This window comes from Bos javanicus, chromosome 19 (genome assembly GCF_032452875.1).
Source record: "Bos javanicus breed banteng chromosome 19, ARS-OSU_banteng_1.0, whole genome shotgun sequence".
Classification (NCBI taxonomy): Eukaryota; Metazoa; Chordata; class Mammalia; order Artiodactyla; family Bovidae; genus Bos; species Bos javanicus.
This window is the reverse complement of record NC_083886.1, coordinates 56,684,662-56,707,692: the sequence shown is the minus strand read 5'-3', so window position 1 is coordinate 56,707,692 and position 23,031 is coordinate 56,684,662. Positions and strand designations below refer to the sequence as shown.

Below are 23,031 nucleotides of genomic sequence, written 5' to 3'. Positions count from 1 at the left end.
GGTGGAGAAGACAAGTCCTGGTGGGCTTCTCAGGGAGGCGCGATTGGACCAGAGTAGGGATGGTACCTCTGAGAGCCACCCTTACGGTGGGGGTCCCACCTCTGACTCCCAGTTGAAGCCAGAGGCTGCAAGCATCTGAAAGCTGCGAGGGCACTTGTCGGGTGTGTCCACTTCTCCCTAAGGCTTCCTGGTGACCCTGCTTTTCCAACTCTGTGTCTACTGCTCAAGTTTTGCAAGAGGTGTAGCTTGGCTCTTCAGCTTTGGTTGATGTGCTTCTTTAAAAAATCATGTTTCCAAGTAGAGTGCCCTGGCACAGCCCCAGGTCTGGGCCTCGATGGAGTTCAGGATCCAGGTACCTCGCTGGAACCCTGGCAGGAGGTCTCTTGCCATCAGGTCTCAGCTGAGGGAGGGCAGCGCCAGTGCCCTCCTCTGGGGGTCTTGGAGAGGGATAGAGGAGAATGGGTGGGCTCGTCGCTTAGGCCACTCCAGACCTGTGTCCTCGCTTTTGATCTGTGCTGCGCATGCTGCCTGGACCAAGGCAGAGCACGCTGTGCTGGGCCACCTCAGAAATTCCTCCGAGAGCTTCCCATGGCCAGTGCAGTGGCCTTCCAAACGGCGGCCCAAGAGGTTCCCCTGGGATGTGGACAGAAAGTAGGAGAAATTTACTTTCATCTCAATCTTTACAAGCTTTATGCATGTCTCTGGTGGCAGGACTGCATTTGCACAGTAATATGGTGTATAATTCATGAGTGGATGCATATAATTCCTTTATGAGTGTACCTATATGTTTCTTTCATGAGTGCACACTTAAATTCTGCTTCTAACTGAAGAGGGTATGTAATCGGAAGCGTTGGGTGAGGACTGTCCAGAGGTTAGAAGTGAACCATTTAGCCAGCCCTTCACTCCCTGGCCTCCCTTGTCTTTCTGGCTTCATCATCTATATTCTTCCTCCCCTCCTGACATCTCCCCTGTGACATCACGGCTCCACCAATACTCGAATTTCAGTTGCTGGAACATGCCTTGAGTTTTCACGCCTGCAGCCCTGGCAGAGTCTTCTGTCTGGGGGCCCACTCTTCCCTGAGCCCCTGCAAATTCAGCCAAGATGAGAGAGCCCAACTTCTCTCTGAAGTGTCTCCTGATGCTTGTAATTCCCAGAGAGTTCTGTAGGCGTCTTTAATCGCCTGAGTCTCTTCGCGGTGGGTGGTGGCCATTTGTTTAACTTGCCAGGGAGTTTGTTTTAGACTCTAAGCCCCTAGAGGGCCAGGCCCAGCGCTTAGTCATATCTACATCCACAACAGACAGAGGGCGATTTACCCGGCCACTGGGGGGACAACCTGGGCCCAGTGAGGTTAATCAGGCTTCACAAGGTCGGGTCTGCTGACCCCACTAATCAGCTTGAGCCTCCTAATCCATCGCCAGCAGGAACTTCAGGACGGAGGGCAGGGGCTCGGGAGAGCTGGTGGGGGCCATTTTGGCCTTCTCCTGCAGACTCGGTCTGGAGGGGATGGGGCAGCTGAGACATGTGCACCACCCTCTTCCTGCTCAGCACCTTGGCCATGCTCTGGCGCCGCCGATTTGCCAACCGGGTCCAACCGTGAGAAAATCACTGGGCCCGGGCTGGGATGGGGGAAAATGATTGGGCTGAAGGCGGGCAGGGGCTGCCTGGACTCACAGGGAGGCTGGGAGGGGCTTGCCGGGGAGCCCTAAGAGGATTCCCCTTGGAGTAGGGGGCACTCCGAGTTCTTCGAAGGTGCTGGCTGCGGCCTCCGGTCCCCAGAACCCAATATGGCTTAGGTCTTGCAGAGAAGCAGGAGAGGGGTCTGGGGTCTGAGCTCTGGGATCTGGGTGTTACCCACAGCTCTGCCGACCTCTTTTCCCTCCCGCAGAGAGCCCAATGGAGTCGATGGGGCAGTTTCGGGCAGCAGCTTGGAAACAGACCTCCAGTCGTCAGGCAGGTAAGGCAGAAGAGCCTCGGGTGGAGCAGGGAGGGCGTCACGAAGGAGGCTGCCACTGTCCCTACTCCCTGCCCAGGCCCTGGAGTGTACGTGTGTGTGTGTGTGTGTGTGTGTGTGTGTGTGTGTGTGTGTGTGTGTACGTGTGTGTGCTCCAGGCTGGCCCCTCACCCCAGCTCGCCTGTTCCCTGTGTGCCTACTGGGTAGGCTGAACGTCTGTTTTCTCCAGATGGGTATGGGAGTCCCAGCCTTCCCCTGTGGACCCAAACTGTTCTGTCTTGCGTGTCCGAGAGTGGGGTGGTCCCCAGGGCCCCGCCGTTGGGAAGCGCAGCGGGAGAGGAGAGAGGGAGGAGGCATCAGCAGCTCTGTGATGCTCGGCCTGCCTTCCCCTCCCCCTTCTTCTCCCGCGGCCCCGCCCAGCCTCGGCAGCTCCACTGCCCGAACCTCCAGCAGGATTCGCTGTCTGGTCCCCAATAGAAGGCGCGGGAGGCGCATGACGTCACCGCCACCGAGTGCCATTGGCTGGGCAGCCCCTGCGGGCAGGACGCTGTCTCCAGTGGCCAGAAAATTAACTCTTCCCTCTTCTGAAGCCATGCGGCCTTTAGAAGGGGTGAAGTTTGGGCGGGGGGGGGGTAACGTCTGGACTTTCCCTTCCCCGGGTGACTAGTGTCCTTTGATGAGAGGGGCTCTATGCCCAACAATAAACACTGAAAAATCGACCAATATTTGTTAGGGACACACTGTGGGAGATGTTGGTCTGTGCCTGCGGGCCCACCTGGTGTGGGGGCCTAGCTGAAGAGGGACGTTCTCTCCTGTAACAGCTTCTTCTGAGCCCCTAGCACTGCTCCTCTTACTCCCCGTGAAAGACAGAGTGTGATGGCCTTGGGCTTCGGGGGACCCTGGGAGGAGGCTGTCTCCCCACAGGCTCCGATGGCTGAGACAGACAGCATGCACTCGCACGCTTGTCTGGACGCCCCATGCCTCGTCCAGGGTGTGGGGAACGTGCCTGCGCTGTGACCCCTAGATAGCTCGAGATGGGCAATAGAACATGGGTCTTACTTCTCAATCTTTGGATTCCCCTAGGTGTGGAATGTCAGAACCATGTTCCCTGGCTCCCCGCCCACCCCCAACTCCATCTCTCTGACCTCCCCTGGTCCCCAGGAAGCCCAGGGCCTGTGCAGGAAGCGGAGTCATTTCTGTGATGCCCTTCCTCTTAGTTCCCCGACTGGGGATCCAGCCTGTACCTCCTGCACTGGAAGGCAGTGTCTTAACCACTGGTCCTCCAGGAAAGTGCCCTGGTCCTCACTGTGGGGTTTGGGTCTAGCGTGGGGCAGGCATGCATGCTCAGTGGCTGTCGTGTCCGACACTGGGCAGCCCCATGGACTGTAGCTCACCAGGCTCTTCTGCCCATGGGCTTTCTTGGGCAATGAGTGGGTTGCCGTTTCCTCTGCCAGGGGATCTTCCCGACCCAGGGATCAAACCCATGTTTCCTTCATTGGCAGGTGGATTCTTTACCACTGAGCCACCAGGGAAGCCTGGAGTGGGGCAGCCTGAGTTTAAATCCCACCTCCCCTCTTACTGAGAGCCTGTGAGCGAATTATGTAATCTTTTATTTATATGTAAACTGAGATTAATAACAGAGAGGTTGCAAGGTCTCTGTGAAGTTTGAGTGAGATAACCATTATAATGCACTGGCACAGAGTAACTGCTCAATTAACACCAGGTTCTCTCTTGCTGTTATGACATCACTGCTTTATTCTTCCCTGGGGGGCTCTCATACATTAACTCACTCAAAAGAGTCCCTGGCCCCAGAGGTCCGGCCCTTCAAGTATTTCTGGCTTTTGTCAGTGTTGCAGGAAACGGAGGGAGAGGGAGATGGAAAGGACTTGCTAGAGGTTGTCCGCCCAGTTTGTGGTTGACGTGGGACTGGCAGGTCTCTGACTTCAGAGTCCACCTCCTCCACATGAAATGCCCCTGGAGCTCCTGTCAGGAGAGAAAAGGCCAAATCTGGGACCATCTGGCCGGGCCTGGTCTGCTGTGGCCTTGCCAGGACTGTTAACTCCTCGGGACTCAGCTAACTGGAGAAACTGGCCTCCCATCTACCCCTCTCGCAGACAGCGGGTCCACGGAAGGCTCGCCTGGAAGTGGGGAGTGGGGCGGGGGGCGGTGGTAGATGGGAAATTTCTGCTCTCCAATTCCACTGTTGTTAATTCCAACTAGCTTCTGGGAGCGGGGGGCTCCTGTTCCTCTATTGTAGGGTGAATCTCTAGGTGCAGGGCTGGGAGAAAAAGACTGGAAACAGGGGCGGGTCATCCCCCCCAGTCCTCTGACTCCATATTCTTTCCTGTTTAGGGAGAAAGAGCCTCTGAAGTAAGCCCTGGTCTCTTGAGGCGGAGCTCAGCCCCAGGGCCTGGGATCAGCTGGCCACAGCAGGTAGGGCAGGGTCTGCAGCCTCGAGGGCAGAGGGCAGGGCTGGGGACAAGGCGAGAAGGACACAGAGTCCACAAAGCCTGGCCGCATGGGAGTGGGTCAGGCTGTGGTCACGTCGGAGGTTGAGCGTAGGAGGGTGGACTCCTTCCGGTGCCTCCTTCCCGGAGCCTGTTGTGTTCCAGGTCACAACGTAAGGGTTAGTTTTAAGAGAATGAGGGGTCATCTCAACAGCATTTTCTAGGCCTGGGGATGAGGTGGTGGTCCTGCTGGGGGCCTGAGGGCTGTCTAGAGGACTTCTTAGGGAGGTGGCACTCTGGGATGCCCACTCTGTAATGCAAGCCCCCGCTCTGGGATGGGAGAGCCAGCCCATCAGCTGGTTTTTCTCTTTCAGCTCAAGTCCCAGCGTGCCCCCCACCCCGGAAGGACGATGTGCTGGAAGCAGCAGCTGCAGGACGGGAACCAGGGAAAGCAGTTGTCGAGAAGGTAGACTCCCCTTTTGGCCCGGACCACTGGTCTGCACCACCCTAGGCCCTAGTGTGGGGCTCCTGGAGAAGTGAGCCTGGTCAGGCAGGTGGGAGGGCCGGAGGTCTTGAGCTCTGGGACAGGCTCCCTTCCTCGGAGAAGACCCAGAGAGAGGGACTCAGTGGGGTGCCCCAGCCCTGTTAACTCTGGGGCAACTCTTGCCACCTAGGGGGTGACAGGAGGGAACAGTAAGGAGTGAGGGGACTCCAGAAGTGAGGGACAGCCATGGCTCACGTTTGCCGAGGAGGGGCTGCCTGTCGTCCTCTGCTGAACCCTCACAATAACCCATGCAGGCTGGTCACGCGATCATCCACGGTTCAGAAACAGAGGAAACTCGCAGAGAGGTTCGCTGACTTACCCAGCGTCACTCAGCCAGAAAGTGGGGGACCCCAGGCTCATAAGGAGGAGGGGTGCAAGCCTCCTGAAACCACCTGGAACCTGTAGCTGCTCAGGGGAAGAAGCGGTTTCGCTGGCCTGGCCACCCATCGCTGGCAGCTCAGCTCGTCCAGAGCTGTATGGTGTCACTTGGCGGCAGTGGCACTCACGTCCTGTGACATTTGCCGCTGCCCGGTCCCCAGAGCTCCCCAGAGCTCACCCTGCTGGCGGCTCTGCTGAACCGATCACTAGGAAGGGCCAGCTGGGTCTATGAGGTGTCTGCCTGCAGCTGGATGGAAGCAACCCACAGCTTGTTCTGTGCGCGCGCGCGCATGCATGCGAGCCTGTGTTCCAACTGGGCAGTAGCGTGTGGGAAGGGAGAAGCGTGACACTTGTTTTTGTCAGTCTGCTGACTGCTCAGTAGCGGCGGCGGTGGCCTCCTTTGCCCCCAGCTGCTCTGCCGTTTCTCTCTCTTTACGATCCTGCCTGATCCCGAGTGGAGATAAAAGCAGATTTCCGCTTCTGCTCCCTGAGATCCAGGCGCAGACCCGGCAGGCAGCTGCTGCCCACTGCCTTGCGGCCATTCATTTTCCTAAGCCCCCCTCCTCCCACGTGCATCTCTCCTCCCTCTCCAGCCCCAACTGCTCACCCTCCCACCAGGAGCGAGGCCTCTGCCTGGCCAGCCCTGCTCCCTGACTTTCAAGAAAGAGGAGCTTCTGTAGACAGCAGGGAAGGCTGAGATGCAGCAGACTCGGGGAACCCACTCTCAAGGGACAGGGAGGAGGCACAGCCTGCTGCAGGGAGCCTGGCAGTTCCGTGGGAGCCTCAAAAAGTAGGGCAGGGCGGAGGCAGGGTAAGGGTCGCACCAGGGGAAGGAGCTCCGTGCTGGAGCTGAGTCAGAGCCCCACTGCCCGCCTGATATGGGCCGCAAGTTCGTGACCACCTGTCTCAGCTCTCGTCAGCCTGTCTTTCTCTGAGAGGCATCAGCGTCCTGGTGGCAGGACTCACAGGCTGAGGGCCAGAGGGCACTGTTCCCAGGACCTGGCCTGTGCTCCCCGATCCTACCTTTGCGTTCATTCTCTAATCTCTTTGCCATATTCCTGTCACTTCATCCTGGCTGCCGCTCTCTGCCTGTCTCCTTCCACTGGGCTGAGGAACTGTCAGAGCAAGGTCGGCTCCCTGTACCGGGGCTGGCTCACCGCCCAGACACACATCCACAGAGTGACACCCCTTTGCAGCCCTGTTCTCAGAGCCTGCCCAGGAGGTGAAGGCGCCCCTGGGGACCATTAGCCGGAAGAAGGGAGGGAAAGCAAGAGGAAGGGGCTGCTGGAGGTGGGGGGAGGTGTCTGCCGGGCTTGGAGGCTGCCCAGGCCCTGGCAGCTGGGGTGCCATGTGGGCTGGCTGGGAGGGGCTCTCTCCCCCAGGGAGCAGGCTGGCTTTGGTGGGAGCAGATTGTGTTTACACCTTCCCCACACGCCCGGCCCACGCTCGCCTCTTATTCTCAGGGCTCTCCCACCCCTGGGCTCTGCACAGTCTGCATGCTGGCAGCTCCTATTGCAGAGTTGCCACCCTCGGCCGAGAACTCCTCTTCAGGAGGCTGCCCGGGGCCGAGGCGCCCTTTCCTCGGCCCACTATCTCCCGTCCCAGCAGCTGGGTTGAAGCCCGTGGAGGGGGGGGGCGGGGGTGTGTGGACCCAGTGTTCCCAAGAAGCTGAGTCCGTCTCTCTCCCATTTCCTTGGTAAGAGCTGCTGCTTGGATATGAGAGCAGAAAAGTTCAGGGGCTTGGTAGATCAGCTGTAACAAGAGGGAGGGGATTAAGGGGAGACTCAAGAGAGAGAGCTGGGTCCCTCCTGGTCCAGGGTGTGGGCTGTTAGTAAATAATGATCAAGGATTTGAGAACGAGGAGCCCAGGGTCAGAGCACCAGGTTGAAATCTTGACTCCACTGCCACTTCATACTTCTGTGGCCTTGGGTACGTTATTGAACGTCTCTGTGCCTGTTTCCTCATCTATAGCACGGAGGTAATAGTGTTAGTTTCCTGTCTCACAGGATTGATGTTAAATTAGATAATGTGTGTAGCGTGGAGAAGGAAATGGCAACCCACTCCAGTGTTCTTGCCTGGAGAATTCCAGGGACAGGGGAGCCTGCTGGGCTGCCGTCTATGGGGTCGCACAGAGTCGGACACGACTGAAGTGACTTAGCAGCAGCAGTAGCGTGCTTACCACGTTACTAAGTGTTCAATATATGTGAGCTAGTGGGATTGTGTTTGTAAACTGTCAGTTACTGAACAATTATAGAACAATCATTAGGTAAATCTAACAGCTAGAGTCCCTCCCCTCTTTCCCAGAGCCCTCCTGGCCTGTCTTTCCACATAGACGACCACCGGGCACTTGGCAACTCTGAAATAAAGAGTAGAGGGTGGCACTGCTGGGTGGGGGCCACCAAGTAAGACCCAGCACCCAGTGAGACGGTACAAGAGCCTGCTGCTGTCGCTTCTGGGTACCTAGAACCCCATCCCAACCTCCAGGGGGTAGGGACGGTCCTGGCCTGGACACCTGCCCCCCAAGAGGCTCCGCTTCTTAGCTCCAGAGAAGACAGGCGGCAGTTGCCCTGATGCTCTTCTACCCTCTGTCTGAATGCTAATCTCCCTGCCATGGAAGCCTGAGTGACAGGGAAAAGGCTGCTAGGAATTGCAGGGCAGCCGAGGGCAGCAGCAGGAGGCAAGGAGGTGCTGTCGTCTGCGACTTCTGCAGCTGAGGCTCAGTGCCGCTGCCAGTCTCTCCTGGAGCCTGGGAGACTGGGACACGACCAGAGAACTTATGAGGCAGCGGGGGTGGGGCGGGGGAGCAAGGGAGGCAGCCGCAGCAGCTGCGTCTGGCATGACCCTGGGGTGCAGAAGCAACCGGGGAGAGTACCGGCCCATCCCAAATGTGTGACTGTATGTCTACGGACAAGACGGTCCTGGGCGGGGGCAGAGAGCAGAGGCCCAGTCTTAGACTGGTGGGACACGGCCCCATCTGAGGCAGCCACGATGACACAACAGCAGGGGGTCCAGCTGGCCCCGCTGCTCCCGGGCCCCCTCTGCAGGCGCCCCACTGCTAGAGAAGCTCAAGACCTTGAGATAGAGCCTCAACAGAAGAAGAGCCAAGTGGCTGATACTGAGATTTACTTTGATGATGATAATGATACTACTACTATTAATAATAATGGCTAATAGGTCTCAAACACTCTGTGCCAGGCGCTGTGCCAAGAGCTTTATTTATAAGCACTGTCTCATTTATGAGGCAGGAACTGCTGTTAACTTCATTGACCCAATAAGGAAAGTGAGGTTCACAGAACTCATTCAAGGTCACTCACAGCTGGTGGCAAAGCCAGGACCTGCGCTCGGGCAATGTGATACCGGAGCTCATGAGCTGGCAGGGCAGGAAGGGCCTGAGTCTTGAGGAAAGCCAGGGTGACCCGGCCTCCAGGCCCAGGGAACCAGTCGTGGCCTGGCCTGGGCGGTGCCTCTGCAGGTGGGCCGGGAGGGCTCTGCCAGGATTATCTGTGTGCTCTCTCTTCTGGAACCCATGGTTCAAGGTTCAACCCATGGTTCTGAAATGGCTAGTCCTTGCTTGCCAGCTGACAGGGGAAAGGAGAGCGGGCTCTGCAGGATCTGTCATCCTCTCAGGGAGGAGGCAGTGGCCACCAGCAGGGGTGACAGACAGACAGGCCAGCACTCAAAGCCACTGCCAATCTGCTGTCCCCTTCAACCAGGGCAGAGAGAGAGGACACAGCCAGCAGCCTGGCTGGAGGGGGAGCTGGAGGAGGGGGAGGGCTTCGAGCAGGTGGCTTTGAGAGGGAGCCCCTGACTTAAACTGGAAATGAGTCCTGGTACATAAGGACTATAGACCCTCTCTGAGGGATGCACATGCCCCCTAGTGGGGACTAAGCCTAGAGGGTGGACAGAAAATGAAAACAGAAGTAACCCATGACTATGACCTGTGAGCCTAAGTGGGAAGAGCCAATCCCATTCTTTGGTGAAGACACACACATCCACTTAATGTCACGTGCAGAAGCCAGCTGAATTAAGCATTAAAGGAGACTATTAATGTATTCACTTGCTTGTTTATTTGACAAGCACATATTGGGAGCCTGCAACATACAAATCTTGTATTAGGTGTTGGGAGTGAGACAGCGAAGAAAGAGACAGTGCCTGCCCTTCCAGTTAGAACAAGACCAAGACCTCGGCCTGGCAGGCCCAGTTCTGCCAGCCAGACACTGCCTGACCACGTGACGGTTCCTTCTCTGGACCTCCACCTCCCCATTTAACAGGCATGTGTGGGAATCAGGTGGGCTGGCACTGGCGACGGAAAGGATTAACGGCTGTCCTCAGGAAAAGAACTACTAAGATGAAGGGGACCAATCAGATGACCTCTGGGGGCCCCAGAACTTCTCCCAATCAAGAGACTCTAATGGACTGTGTCTGGAGGTGCTAACAAGGACTCGCTCACTCAACAGACATTTATGGAGTGTCTGTGTGCCAGGCACTGTGGATGCCAAAGTGAATTAAGACTTCCTGCCACAAACAACTAGAAAACTGAGCAAAATATAAGAAACAGACACTTGACGACAGGCAGCACACAGGATGGTGACCTCACGACTTCCTGGGCATCTGCCTCAGACAGTTCCCTGCCTGCGGCGGGGGGGCAGGGGGCAGAACATGCAGACCACGGCGGTCTTACTAGGGTGAGGAGGCACCATCAGAGTTCAAGACAGTGTGGCAGGGCGGAGGGGTGGGCGGCGGAGGAGGCAGTTCCAAAGGACATACACACAGATTGATGGGATCCAAAGACAGGACAAAGGTGATTCAACAGAGAAAGGGAAATCTTGATGATAGAAAATAGAAAGCACTAACCATAAAAACAAAATGGGTAAACTGGACTAAATCAAAACCGGAAAGACTAGGAGAAAGTATCTCCCAAGCAAATATCTGAGACAGGACTTGTGTCCAGAATATATAAAGAACTTTCACAAGTCAGTAACATGATAGGCCAATAAAAAAGGGAGGGTTTTAATAGACTCGTCATAAAGAAGTATACGTAGGGCCAATATACACAGAAAGATGCTCAACATCACAGTCAACAGGGAGATGCATGTTAAGACCACAGTGAGATACTGCAACACGCCCACAAGAATGGCTAGCGTTAAGACTGACCATAACAGGTCCTGCTGAGGGTGCGGAACCAGCGTAACTCTGAAACACATTGCTTGGGAGAATGTAAGCAACGCAAACCACTGGAGATACCAGTTTGGCAGTTTCCCTTGCAGTTATCCAAGAGAAATGAAAACTTATGTCCACAGACAGATCTGTATAAAAATGTTCATTGCAGCTTTATTAATCATAGTTCCAACAGCCCAAATGTCCATCAACATGTGCATGGATAAAAATATTGAGGTATATTTATCTGACGGACTAATACTCAGTAATTAAAAAGGAAATGAACGACTGTTACGAGCTACAGCATGGGTAATTGAGGGAAACCAGACACAAAAGAGTACCTGCTGTAGGATTCTATTCATATGAAATTCTAGAATGGGCAAAACGAAGCTGTAGTGACACAAAGCAGATCAGTGGCTGTCTGGGGCCAGGGCTGGATGGAGATTGACTGTAAAAGGGTGTGAAGGGGATCTCTGGGGGGTGAAAATGTTCTAAACCACGAAGGGGTCGTGGCTGCATAGGTGTATACACTTATGGGACTACTGCACTGTACATTTTTAAATGGATGCATTTTATTGTATGTAAATTATGCCTCAATAAAGATGACTTAAAGAGTTAAAAAAGCAAACAAACAAGAATAAAGCTTTGACTCTTGTCTTGCTTACCGTCTAGTGGAAAAGCCAGACATGAAAACAAATTATCATAAAATCAGATCAGATCAGTCACTCAGTCGTGTCCGACTCTTTGTGACCCCATGAATCGCAGCACACCAGGCCTCCCTGTCCATCACCAACTCCCGGAGTTCACTCAGACTCACGTCCATCGAGTCAGCGATGCCATCCAGCCATCTCATCCTCTGTCGTCCCCTTCTCCTCCTGCCCCCAATCCCTCCCAGCATCAGAGTCTTTTCCAATGAGTCAACTCTTAGCATGAGGTGGCCAAAGTACTGGAGTTTCAGCTTTAGCATCATTCCTTCCAAAGAAATCCCAGGGCTGATCTCCTTCAGAATGCACTGGTTGGATCTCCTTGCAGTCCAAGGGACTCTCAAGAGTCTTCTCCAACACCACAGTTCAAAAGCATCAATTCTTCAGCGCTCAGCTCTCTTCACAGTTTAACTCTCACATCCATACATGACCACAGGAAAACCATAGCCTTGACTAGACGAACCTTTGTTGGCAAAGTAATGTCTCTGCTTTTGAATATGCTATCTAGGTTGGTCATAACTTTCCTTCCAAGGAGTAAGCGTCTTTTAATTTCATGGCTGCAGTCACCATCTGTAGTGATTTTGGAGCCCAGAAAAATAAAGTCTGACACTGTTTCCACTGTTTCCCCATCTATTTCCCATGAAGTGCTGGGATCATAAAATACTGGGTATTAAAAGAAGGATGTTCACATAATAAGAGCTCCACTCACTGTGTGCTTCCCTGCACATGCTAGGTGCTTTGCACGCACAGTCCTAAACGGTCCTACCGGGTTCGTGAGAGCCTCCACCTCCTCCTGCTGCAGATAAGGAGCCTCTTATCAGAGAGAGGTGAAGTCATCTGCCAGGGGTTATTTAGCTCACATCAGCAGAGCTGGGACCCGACTCCAGGTCCGCTTGGTCGCAGAGCATGTGCTACATCAGCCAACCGTGGGAACACTGGAAGGAGCTAGGGGACTGTCTGAGCATCTCAGGTCAGACTTTGCAAAGGAGATGCTGAAGCATGAGTCGGGACTTGATACGCACAAAGGGAAGGACAAAGGGAAGGAAATGTCCAGGCAAAGGAAACAAACAGCATGAGAGCAGGTGCTGCAGCAGTTATGAGAAGGGGTTTCTGGGAAGGGGAGTCATGTCCAGAAAACAGGAGGAAAGGTCAATGGCATATTATGTATCCTTCAAATTCACTTATTTTTAAAGAGCCTATTAAGCAATAATTTTATGAGCGGCAACAGATCTGCAGAGCAGGCAAATGAAACGTGTGCTACTGGTCACCACAGGAAGGAATCCACTGCAACTCAAGGTCATCCATTCTCAATAAACAGGGTACATGTTGTCCTGTTTCTTCTCCAGAAAGTTAAAAGCTCTGTGCAATGGTTCCAGATTTCTGCTGAACGGGATTTGTGGCCCTCTTTCACAGTCCTGAGAAACTGAAGTGGAAAATATCCTCTGTGCTTTGAGGATATGCTTTCGAGCTGGATGAATTAAAATCACTGGAGTTAGCAAAACATGAGCCACTGTTACAGTGTATCTTTCCAGGAAACCCAGCACAATGGTTAGGACCATAGGTCTGGAGGCTCAACTGAGTTCCCAGTGCCTTCACACACTAATGACTTTCATTTTTCTGCACTTGAGTTGAAAAACGGAAGGATAATGACAGAGCTGTTGTGAGAGTCAAATGAAATAGCCAACTGAAGGTGGTTAGGGTCATCAAGTTTTATACATTAAATTTGGGCAGCTTTTTGTATGTCACTCATATCTCAATTAAAGAGGTTTTTAAAAATATATATATTCTTCTATTTATTTATCTTTGGTTGTGCTAGGTCTTCATTGCTGGATATGGGCTGTTTCTAGCTGTGGCGAGCAGGGGGCTACTCTGTTGTGGTGCATGGGCTCGGTCGCCCCGCGGCATGTGGAGACTTCCTAGACACGGGATCAAACCTGTGTCTACTACATTGGCAGGCAGATCCAGTGGACCACTACAGAGGTTCAGTATATAAAGTGTTTTTTTTTTTTTTTTTTTTAAAGGCACTTAAAACAGTGCCTAGCATGGAGTCAACACTGTACACCAGCTATTATTTTTTTCAGGATGGTAATTTGATCGTGTCAGTTCGTCTTTATTTTGCCATGGCCCATTCTTCCCGAGAATAATTACCAACAAAAAAGAGAGGATGATTTGGGATATGTCAGTCCTATCATTTGGAGTCATATCATTCTAATGAACACCCAGCTTAAGATGGCTTAAACAATAAGGAGGTTTCTTTTTTAAAATCTCCCACTCTGTATTTCACTCAAACTAAGATGCCAGTGCTCACAGGATGCCTCCCACATTTAGAAATATTGACATGTAAAAACATGTGTCTCTGAATCAAACTAAAGGTCTAAAGGCTGGGGACATCGGGACTGGCTTCTCCAGCAGCTCAAAAGCATCTTCCAGGACTCAAGCTTGTTCTGTCCATCACTGCCGACTTTCCGCTCTTCCTAGGAAGCAGCCCTTTCGGACACAGGATGGCTTCCATGCTCTCAGGCATTACTTCATGGGGTCCCAAAACCAGAAGGCAGGCTGTTGTTTTTCAAAACTAGAAAACCTTCCCAAATGTGGCAGAACTGCACTGCAGATCATTTTCTAAACCAACTCCTGGTGAAGGGAAGAGATTTCTCATGGGCCTGGTGCAGACTATTCAAGACTCACTCCTTGGGGCAGAGACGGGGCTTGCCTCCCAGCAGCTCTGCGGTGTTCGTCACATGGAGGACGGGCAGTGGTGGGGCTAAGGGTGCCTGCCACACAGGTGGGAATATCACTGGCGAAACTGCTCCCCATGTAAGCAGCCAACTGCTCGGGAAATACTGCTCCTCCTTCGTGTTCTTATTCATAAAAGTAAACACAACTTTCCAGTTAAGACATTAACCTCAATATTTAAAGACTCTTTTCTATTAATGTGGGTTTCAAATGTGTGTGCTCAGTTGCTCAGTTGTGTCCCGCTCTTTGCAACCCCATGGACTATAGCCCACCAGGTTCCTCTATCCACGGGAATTCCAAGGCAAGAATACTGGAGCGGGTTGCTATTTCCTTTCCCAGGGGACTCTTCCCCACCCAGGGATTGAACCCACATCTCCAGGGTCTCCTGGAGGCAGATTGGCAGGTGGATTCTTTACCACTGAGCCACCTGGGAAGACAGTTTTTGAATAATACCAAGTCTTAAATTTGGAAAACTCAGCAGTGGCCACAGGACTGGGAAAAGGTCAGTTTTCATTCCAATCCCAAAGAAAGGCAATGCCAAAGAATGCTCAAACTACCACACAATTGCACTCATCTCACACGCTAGTGAAGTAATGCTTAAAATTCTCCCAGCCAGGCTTCAACAGTACATTAACCGTGAACTTCCACATGTTCAAGCTGGATTCAGAAAAGGCAGAGGGACCAGAGATCAAATTGCCAACATCCATTGGATCATCAAAAAGGCAAGAGAGTTCCAGAAAAACATCTACTTCTGCTTTATTGACTACACCAAAGTCTTTGATTGTGTGGATCACAACAAACTGGAAAATTCTTCAAGAGATGGGAATACCAGACCACCTGACCTGCCTCCTGAGGAATCTATATACAGGTCAAGAAGCAACAGTTAGAACTGGACATGGAACAACAGACTGGTTCCAAATAGGAAAAGGAGTACATCAAGGCTGTATATTGTCACCCTGCTTATTTAACTTATATGCAGAGTACATCATGAGAAACCCTGGGCTGGATGAAGCACAAGCTGGAATCAAGACTGCCAGGAGAAATATCAATAACCTCAGATATGCAGATGACACCACCCTTATGGCAGAAAGTGAAGAAAAACTAAAGAGCCACTTGATGAGAGTGAAAGAAGAGGGTGAAAAAGTTGGCTTAAAGCTCAACATTCAGAAAACTAAGATCATGGCATCTGGTCCCATCACTTCATGGCAAATATTTGGGGAAACAGTGGAAACAGTGTCAGACTTTATTTTTGGGGGCACCAAAATCACTGCAGATGGTTGACTGCAGCGATGAAATTAAGAGATGCTTACTCCTTGGAAGAAAAGTTATGATCAACCTAGAGAGCATATTAAAAAGCAGAGACATTACTTTGCCAACAAAGGTCCATCTAGTCAAAGCTATGGTTTTTCCAGTAGTCATGTATGGATGTTGAGAGTTGGACTATAAAGAAAGCTGAGCATCGGAGAATTGATGCTTTTGAACTGTGGTGTTGGAGAAGACTCTTGAGAGTCCCTTGGACTGCAAGGAGACTCAACCAGTCCATCCTAAAGGAAATCAGTACTGACTATTCATTGGAAGGACTGATGCTAAAACTGAAACTCCAATACTTTGGCCACCTGATGTGAAGAATTGACTCATTTGAAAAGACCCTGATGCTGTGAAAGATTGAAGGTGGGAGGAGAAGGGGACGACAGAGGATGAGATGGTTGGATGGCATCACCAACTCAATGGACATGGGTTTGGGTGAACTCTGGGAGTTGGTGATGGACAGGGAAGCCTGGCGTGCTGCAGTCCATGGGATCGGAAAGAGTCAGACACAACTGAGCGACTGAACTGAACTGAAATCCTATCAGTGAATGGAACTCCGTGAGCTGACTGCCTGAGCGCAGCAGGTCAGCTGACCAGATTTCCCCTCTGCAATCAGAGCCAAGGTCCCTGCACAGCCCTGGGGACTCCTGCCCTGTAAAGCTTCTGATCTACTTCTGTCATTTATCTCTAGACTGTGTGACTCTCCATGTAACAAATATAGGTCTACACTGGCCTTGAATAATGTAAAATTCAAATGTCCTAGAGCTCACCAGCAAATGAAGTCACAACAACATTAGCATTCCCCTCTCAATAGCTCTGAGCCCTTGCCCTCATTCAGGAACGCTGGCGCATTGTGTGTTTCCCGGTTATTTCCGGGTGGCCTGTGCAGTGCACCTGACACGTACTCGGGCACAAGGGCTCGCTGCGTTTTGCTCAGGCACTTGGCCACAGCCCAGCAGCCCGTGACACCCCATCCGCCGTGAGCCTGCTGTTGTTCTACCAAGGGCCCTGTCAGGTGTGAAAGCTCCACTGTGTCCTCTGGCACAGTGGCCCTTCCAGAGCTGGGATGAACAGCCCTCACTGCACACTGGGTGGCAATTGGTCTGGGACCCAAGACAGCCCCTTGCCTGCAATGTAGGGCACCCGGATTCAATCCCTTCGTTGGGAACATCCTCTGGAGAAGGTAATGGCAACCAACTCCAGTATTCTTGCCTGGGAAATCCCATGGACAGAGGAACCTGGCAGGCTACAGTCCATGGGATTGCAGAGTCAACACAACTGAGTGACTAACATTTTCACTTTTTCAGACAGCCCCGCAGGAGCCCAGAGCCCTCGGTCTTTCACAGATCAGCTCCTGCAGTCTCTCATCCTCACTCTTCCTGCCAGAAAATGGCTGGGAACTGGAACAGGTGCCCATCATCCACATCCCACTTGTCAGTTTCATCCCTAACCGCCCATGGAAACACACAAAATCTGTTTTCCTTCCCCTCCCCCACAACCCCAAACCCTTCTATATAAGATCAATTTATATATACATACTCACAGTGCAGTATAACTTCATTGTAAAAGTACAGACTCTACAAGCTAGGATCAAACCCCAATTCCACCAGTTACTAGTGTGTGAACTGGGGCAAGTTACATAACATTTCAATGTTCCTCTTTCCCCATTTGTAAAAACAGGAGTAGTGATAACGCACTTCACCATGCAGTGGTGAGGATGAAACAAATTAATATCCATAAAGTACTCAAGGAGTGAATGTCTCACAGTAAGTGCTATAAAGCATTAGCTATCATTATTGTTTTGCCAGCAGATCACCTGCCTACACACAAGCAGCTTTTGGCAAATTCCACACTTAGAGCCTGAAATACATTTAGTCTGCGGGGAGAGACCTCATTCTTTCTTTTGGTATTGTACAAAATAATTTGTCTTCAAGGGTAAAACAGAGAAACTTAGGGGCCAATTTCACACAATTGGAGCTATTGCGGAGTTAATGATTGTATTTGTGGAGTACTTACTGTGAGCAGAGGCAGTGGAATACCAACTAGGTCTGTGAAGAATTAAAAAAAAAAACAACAAATTAGACTTCTGCCTTGAAGAGCTTACAATCAAATTAAGGAAGGCAAACATTAACAAATGTGGTAACTTGAAAATAAGTCCCCGAAACATATTACTACACACAGAACAATTTAATCCAGACTTAAATGCCACTGAGATCATTGCTAAAGGGCTGGTGAGAATGGGGAAAGGGTGATGTAGAAAAGGCTTCGTGGTCTTGCAACTTTACTATTATGATTATTATTACTATCTGTCGTAGGACATGCGGCACGTGAGATCTTAGTTCCCTGACCAAGGATCGAACCAGTGTTTCCTGCACTGGAAGCCCAGAGTCAATCACTGGATTGCCAGGGAAGTCCTCACATTTAATTTCCAAATAGGTATACATTCTGGCTCTGACTCTAGTCGTTGTTTTGCCCTTTTACAATTTCAAAACTAAAGCCGGGGTGACTGCCTGAAAAACAGCCCTCAGCAGTAGCAGACGGTGTTACACTACTCTGTTCTTTTCGTAAAGTATAATTATTTTTGCATGGCGCCCCTGGGGTTCAGGGGAATTTCGAGCCTGGCCCGGCCCGGCCCGGCCCGATGCGTCGCTCTCGGGCGCCCTCTGCCGCCCGCGCCCCAACTAAGAGCAACGGAGCGGGACGTCGAACAACGAATTCCCCGGGAATCTCCTTTTCCTTCACTAACGTAACCACCCCCTCCATGACTCTAATAAAATCCGTCGAGCAATTAACTACGAAGTCCGGCGGGGCCCGAGCTCCCTCAGTCGTTCCTCTGGAAGTCCCCTCGAACTTTCTGCGGCCTCCACCATCCAGCCAGTCTCGGCCAGGGACAGCCTGTTCACTCAACAGATAGCGACTTTGTGACCGAAACGACCGTCGGTCTTCGTTTTCTAGCCGCCGGGGTTTCTATACAGAGCAAGCCTCCCGCCCTGGGCTCTCTACTGTCCCCAGTGGCGGCCACCATTTTACCCGGGCTTCGGGACCTCGGGCGCCCCTCAGCGGCCGTCGATCACACTACATTTCCCAGTAGCCCTTTCTCAATAGCGCGAGAGTTCGCGCGAGACTTCCGTGAAGACTTGCGCGCAGGCGGAAACCCGCCCCCTCTTCCGATGCGGGCTGCATGGCTGGAAGTCATGGCTTCCTCGCTGTGGTTCCAGCAAGGCCAGCAACTTCGGCTCTTTGGCCGAGGGAAGGCTGTGGAGGTGGGTAAACAGCTTATTCCTTGATACGGCGCTAGCATACTTGGCCTTCCGCTGCTTGAAGGCGAAATAGTGACGCTAGGCCTGGTTCCCCCAACCCCCACCCCCATAGGTGGTTGGGAGGATTAACTGAGGTGAGAAAACACTTTCCAAAGGGTGTGAGTTTTTGTTACTGAAGGGAGAGAGAGCCCAAGCCCACCTTTGGCATCGGAGCGTCCCTCCTGGGGGAGAGCGTCTCTTCCATCCTGCGCACCTCCCAGGCCTCACGGCCACCCAAGCGCTGAGCTTCCAGGCTCAGCGGCCCTGCTGGCCCCCAGGTCCTCCCACGGGGCAAGCTCGCATCCAGGGTATTAACGTCTAAATACTTGGCTTCCTGTTGGAGAGCGTAGAGGACAGCCCCAATCAATTTTCACTTAATTCTACAGCTGATAATCAGTGGCGTGGTAGACTTTGTTTGGAAGGCTGCAGTTTTATAGCGACCCTTAACATGCTTACGTTTTTATTCTCCACAGGCTTTCTTTGGCATCTGCAGAGACGGTGAGCAGCAGACCTGCTTAGAAGTAACGAATGGAAGTCTGAAATAGGTAAGGATGCATGTAGGCAGGAACTTGGGTGGGCAACAGAAATGAGAAAGCCGAGATGGTCTTAAAGCCTGCCACACACCGCAGCTCTGAATCCTGGCTGACTCAGGACCAGTTGGGGGTCCTACCCAGAATCCAGAAATGAGGATGGTCTCTGTGCCAGTGTAATTGGGGCCACTAGGTGTCGCTCTTTGAAACCAAAGTGGATGCCACTGCATTCACGGGTAAAAGGGAGACTTGGAACTTGAGCTTTAAAGTTGATTGAGATTTAGAAATGTTCCTTACTGGTTGAGCTGAGGATGATTTAAAGTTATCCCTGTCTGAAAAGACTTCTGTTGTGAGGAATTCTAACTTGCTGAGGCTCAACGTTTTAAATTATGTTCTTGGGAATGAATAAGTTTGTTCCTGTTAATGTGTTATCCATATTTCTCTTTTAGAATAAAGATGTAGGCTGTGGGCTTTGAAAAAGTCACAAGAAAGCCATCATCCAGGGATGTAAGGATCCTTGTGATGAGATAAATGGTAAGAGTTTTAATTTTCACAGAATTGCATAGATTATGGTTCCTTTAAGTGTTGGCTTGTTAGATTTCAGAGATGTGTGGGTCTTCCCAGACATTAACAGCTATCTGAGAGATACTTGTGTAGACCTTCTTGAATAGTTTTTCCTTTTAGTGCCCAGAGAAGTAGTATGAACTCTTTCCTAGACCCCTCACCAAGTACCCTCACAGTGATTGTTACAGCACTATGAGGTAGATGTTTTCCCTATGTTGCTCCCGAGTAAGTAAACTGAATTAATGAGCTCACTTGCCCAAAGTTACACAACTAGGTTATTTTTTTTAAGAGCCATAAAAATATAGCTATAAGTGATTTTGGAAGGGGGACATTCTTATTAAGCTTTAGTGAGATATAGTTGAACAGCTGGTCATTGAGTTCGACTAGTGGTTCTCAACTAGGGGTGGAGGGTGTTGCTGGGATCCAGGCAATGCCCCTAATTGCCTTGTAGTGCACATGACAGGCCCCCCACCACCCCGACAACTCCCCACCCAAAATGTAGAGTTAAAGTTGAAACCCACTGTTAGATTGAGACTCCAGTCTCAGCCTGTTAGCAGGTAACCACACCAGAACCTTGTTTCTTCATCTCTAAAAGACAGGAGTGGTGCTTTTCAGATCTGGCTCTGCACCCATAGAATGTTCCTGGACCCCACCTCCGGCCATGCTAAGATGGGTGAGATGGCTCTACGAGTGTGGCCCAAGGATCACGTGTGGCCATTTAAGAGCAGATGTGGAGGAACAGTGAGATGATCTGATCTACTTTTAGCTCAGGGATTTTTATTACAGCAAGGTTATAGTACTGGCTATTTTTAAGTAGCTCTCAGGGCAGATCTATAATCCCTATCTTAAAGAACTGAAAGCCACATGGTCGCTCTGCAGTATCGTTTTGCACACAGAGGTGAGCAAAGGAGAAGTGACCTTGCTTGGTGTTGATTTTTCTTGGCATCAGGCACCCTTTGCGCAGCTGGCCTTCAGTGGTCTGGCTGGAAGAAGTAATCTGCACTGTTTGAGACATTTTTACTGACAGCTCAAAGATGCTGGAAGATTTACTTGGCTACTAGACACTTTGTGCTCAGGGAGACCCTGGCTTTAAAAGGACAGGAACTGTCACCGTGTCAGGTCTGGGACGCTGGGTACAGCTAGGCACTAGATATAAAGTTTTTGCCCGTGAGGGAAAGCACGTTCTAATAAAGCAGATAAGATTGAATGAGTTCCTGAGAAAGGAAGGAATTTGGTAAGGAGAACATGGTTTGCTTGTGCTGTGGATGTCAGTGCTGTGGACTGGCAGCTGGGTGGGGAGCTGAGTCCATGATGATGTGAAGTTATCCCTGTCTGAAGGCCGAAAAAAGGCCTTTGAGTGTGGAATCTGGATATCTGAGACTCAGTTTCCTAGGTTTGCTTTACAGAAAATTGAGGCCTGGTTTATTTGGTTTGTTTGTTTGTTTAATGCCTGAATTAACAATGAGCTATCCGAGAGATACTTGTGTAGACCTTCTTGAATTTTCCTTTGCAATTTCCCCCCGCCAGGTACAGCCTCAGTTTGAGGCCGAAAAGGATACTCCAGAAAAAGACACTGGCTGCAGTGCTGTGGTGGCTGCCCTGGACCCGATGTGGAATTTCTCTTGTGTGTAATAGAGAAAACCTTTGGAACAGGCCTGGGTGGATGTTCGTTTTGTTTCCCCCGGCCCTTGGGTTGTGCTGAGTGGCAAGGTGACTTTGACATAGGTCTGTTTTCTTTGCTAGGTGTCCACAGCGTGTGTAACAGGACCGACCTGCTTTACCTAAAGCAAGTGAAACCGTTCCTCTCGCGTTGTTTGTAACGTAAGCTGTTTTTATCTTACGTGTCCGAAAGAATCCCCGCAAGCCTGTGATGGTTAGTTATCCCTGTCTGAACATCTCGACTGAGGGAAAACAATCTGTTCTGAGGCTTAAGGGGCTGGCTCTGGGCTCTTAAAAGCAGTTCAGGCTTTACAAGGGATCAGACGGAACGCACTCCAAAGGGAGTTGTGCTTATGTACCCTGCCAAGACCCCAGTCCTGGGGCCCCATCCCTCTGCCACTTGAAAACCAGTGGTGGGCTGCCTTGTCACCCTTTGGCTCTGAGGGCACAGGCTATAAGAGGTGGCAGAAATGGGCAAGTGGCCCAGATTTGGCTTATGCTCTTACTGTGGAATGAAAGAGTGCTTGTCACATATTTCAAGAAAATGAATGCGCTCTTTGAGACAGACGGCAATGGAAGATGTATGCCGGCTGTGGCAGTGAGCACACTTCAGGGCTATCTGATCTCTCGTCTTTTTACTGTATCCTGACATTCAGGAAAGAAGGGGTACCATGGCACTAGCATGGTTTCCAGGTGCCTTGTTCATGCAGGGCACTCTCCTGGGGTTAGCCCAGCTCTTGTCTGAATGGCATGGCTGGCTTGTGAGCCGGAGAGTAGCAGAGTGGCACTGGGCTTTGTTCCCATTGAAATGCCACGCTTGAAGTGGGCACAGATTGCCTCTCTTTTCCGCTGAAGTTGGGAGGTATGTGCAGCTTTTCATATGTAAGGTCACATATTTGTTCGGTCACCAAGGAAGCTGTATTTGGGGTGGGATTTAAAGAACTAGAAAACTGGTCCAAGCAGCCGACAGCCTAGAGCAGACATAGTGAAAGGGCGTGCCAGAAGGTGGGAAGGTCTGCCTGCTGGGTCACAGTCTGCTGCTGAGTAGACTTGACTGTTGTGCGGGACCCAAGTGAACCTGGAGAGGTTTTTTGTGTTTTGTTTTTTCAGTTCTGCCGCACGTGAACCATGGCCCTTGGCAGTGAGAGCGCCGAGTCCTAACCATTGGACCACCAGGGGATTCCCTGAACCTGTATGTTTGACTTCAGAGGGCGTCTGAATATAAATGCCCCCAGCACTTGGTGGGTGCTCTTTACTGGGCCCTTGCACCGTCTCCTGGAAAGAGGCATTTGGGACCCACTAGCCTGCCTTACACACAAACACACAGGAAAATGATCGATGGCTTAGAATGAGTTCCTTCAGGATTGCCTCTTGTAAATTAAGGTATAACTAAGAACATGTGCAATACCACACACAGAATTTAGGTGATCTTGGTGCAGTGGGGGGACTGCAGTGATTGTAAAATGAAACTTGCATGTACACGCTCTGTTGAAGACTAAGGGGAAACAGGTGTTGAGCCTAAAAAAACATTTCTCAGTGGGTTTCTACAGTGTCTTGGGCTTAACTTTAAAGCAAATTAAAACATTTAAAAGTTGACTTACTAGCATTTGTGGATTTCAGATTGAGACCTGTTGTAAGAGCAATGATTTCTTCTGTGCATCAGCACATTCTTTTATAAATGAAAGTTTAAAGCTTCTCACTAAATCGATCTTATACAATTGACTGGTTTGCTAACTACAGATGTGATGGGAATAGG

General features: G+C 51.2%; 2 long non-coding RNA genes and 2 other non-coding genes across 5 annotated transcripts; 3 read left to right on the top strand and 1 right to left on the bottom strand.

Annotated features, from left to right (window-relative positions):
- Window positions 1-3,687: 3,687 nt before the first annotated feature.
- LOC133232838 (uncharacterized) lies at window positions 3,688-17,233 on the bottom strand. Its single transcript, XR_009731488.1, has 2 exons — window positions 6,345-17,233; window positions 3,688-3,935 (listed from the first exon to the last, which is right to left on the bottom strand). It is a non-coding gene; the product is annotated as an uncharacterized LOC133232838 (long non-coding RNA).
- Window positions 17,234-18,375: 1,142 nt separating this feature from the next.
- Window positions 18,376-22,871, top strand: LOC133232834 (uncharacterized). 2 transcript variants are annotated; one of them, XR_009731485.1, is made up of 6 exons: window positions 18,376-18,486; window positions 18,996-19,067; window positions 19,502-19,586; window positions 21,144-21,240; window positions 21,360-21,489; window positions 22,386-22,871. It is a non-coding gene; the product is annotated as an uncharacterized LOC133232834 (long non-coding RNA). The 2 variants fall into 2 exon arrangements; XR_009731484.1 differs by having other exon boundaries at window positions 18,377-18,486; window positions 21,360-21,437.
- On the top strand, window positions 19,353-19,430 carry LOC133233121 (small nucleolar RNA R38). The gene has a single exon (XR_009731598.1). It is a non-coding gene; the product is annotated as a small nucleolar RNA R38 (small nucleolar RNA).
- LOC133233123 (small nucleolar RNA R38) lies at window positions 20,917-21,001 on the top strand. The gene has a single exon (XR_009731599.1). It is a non-coding gene; the product is annotated as a small nucleolar RNA R38 (small nucleolar RNA).
- Window positions 22,872-23,031: the final 160 nt, after the last annotated feature.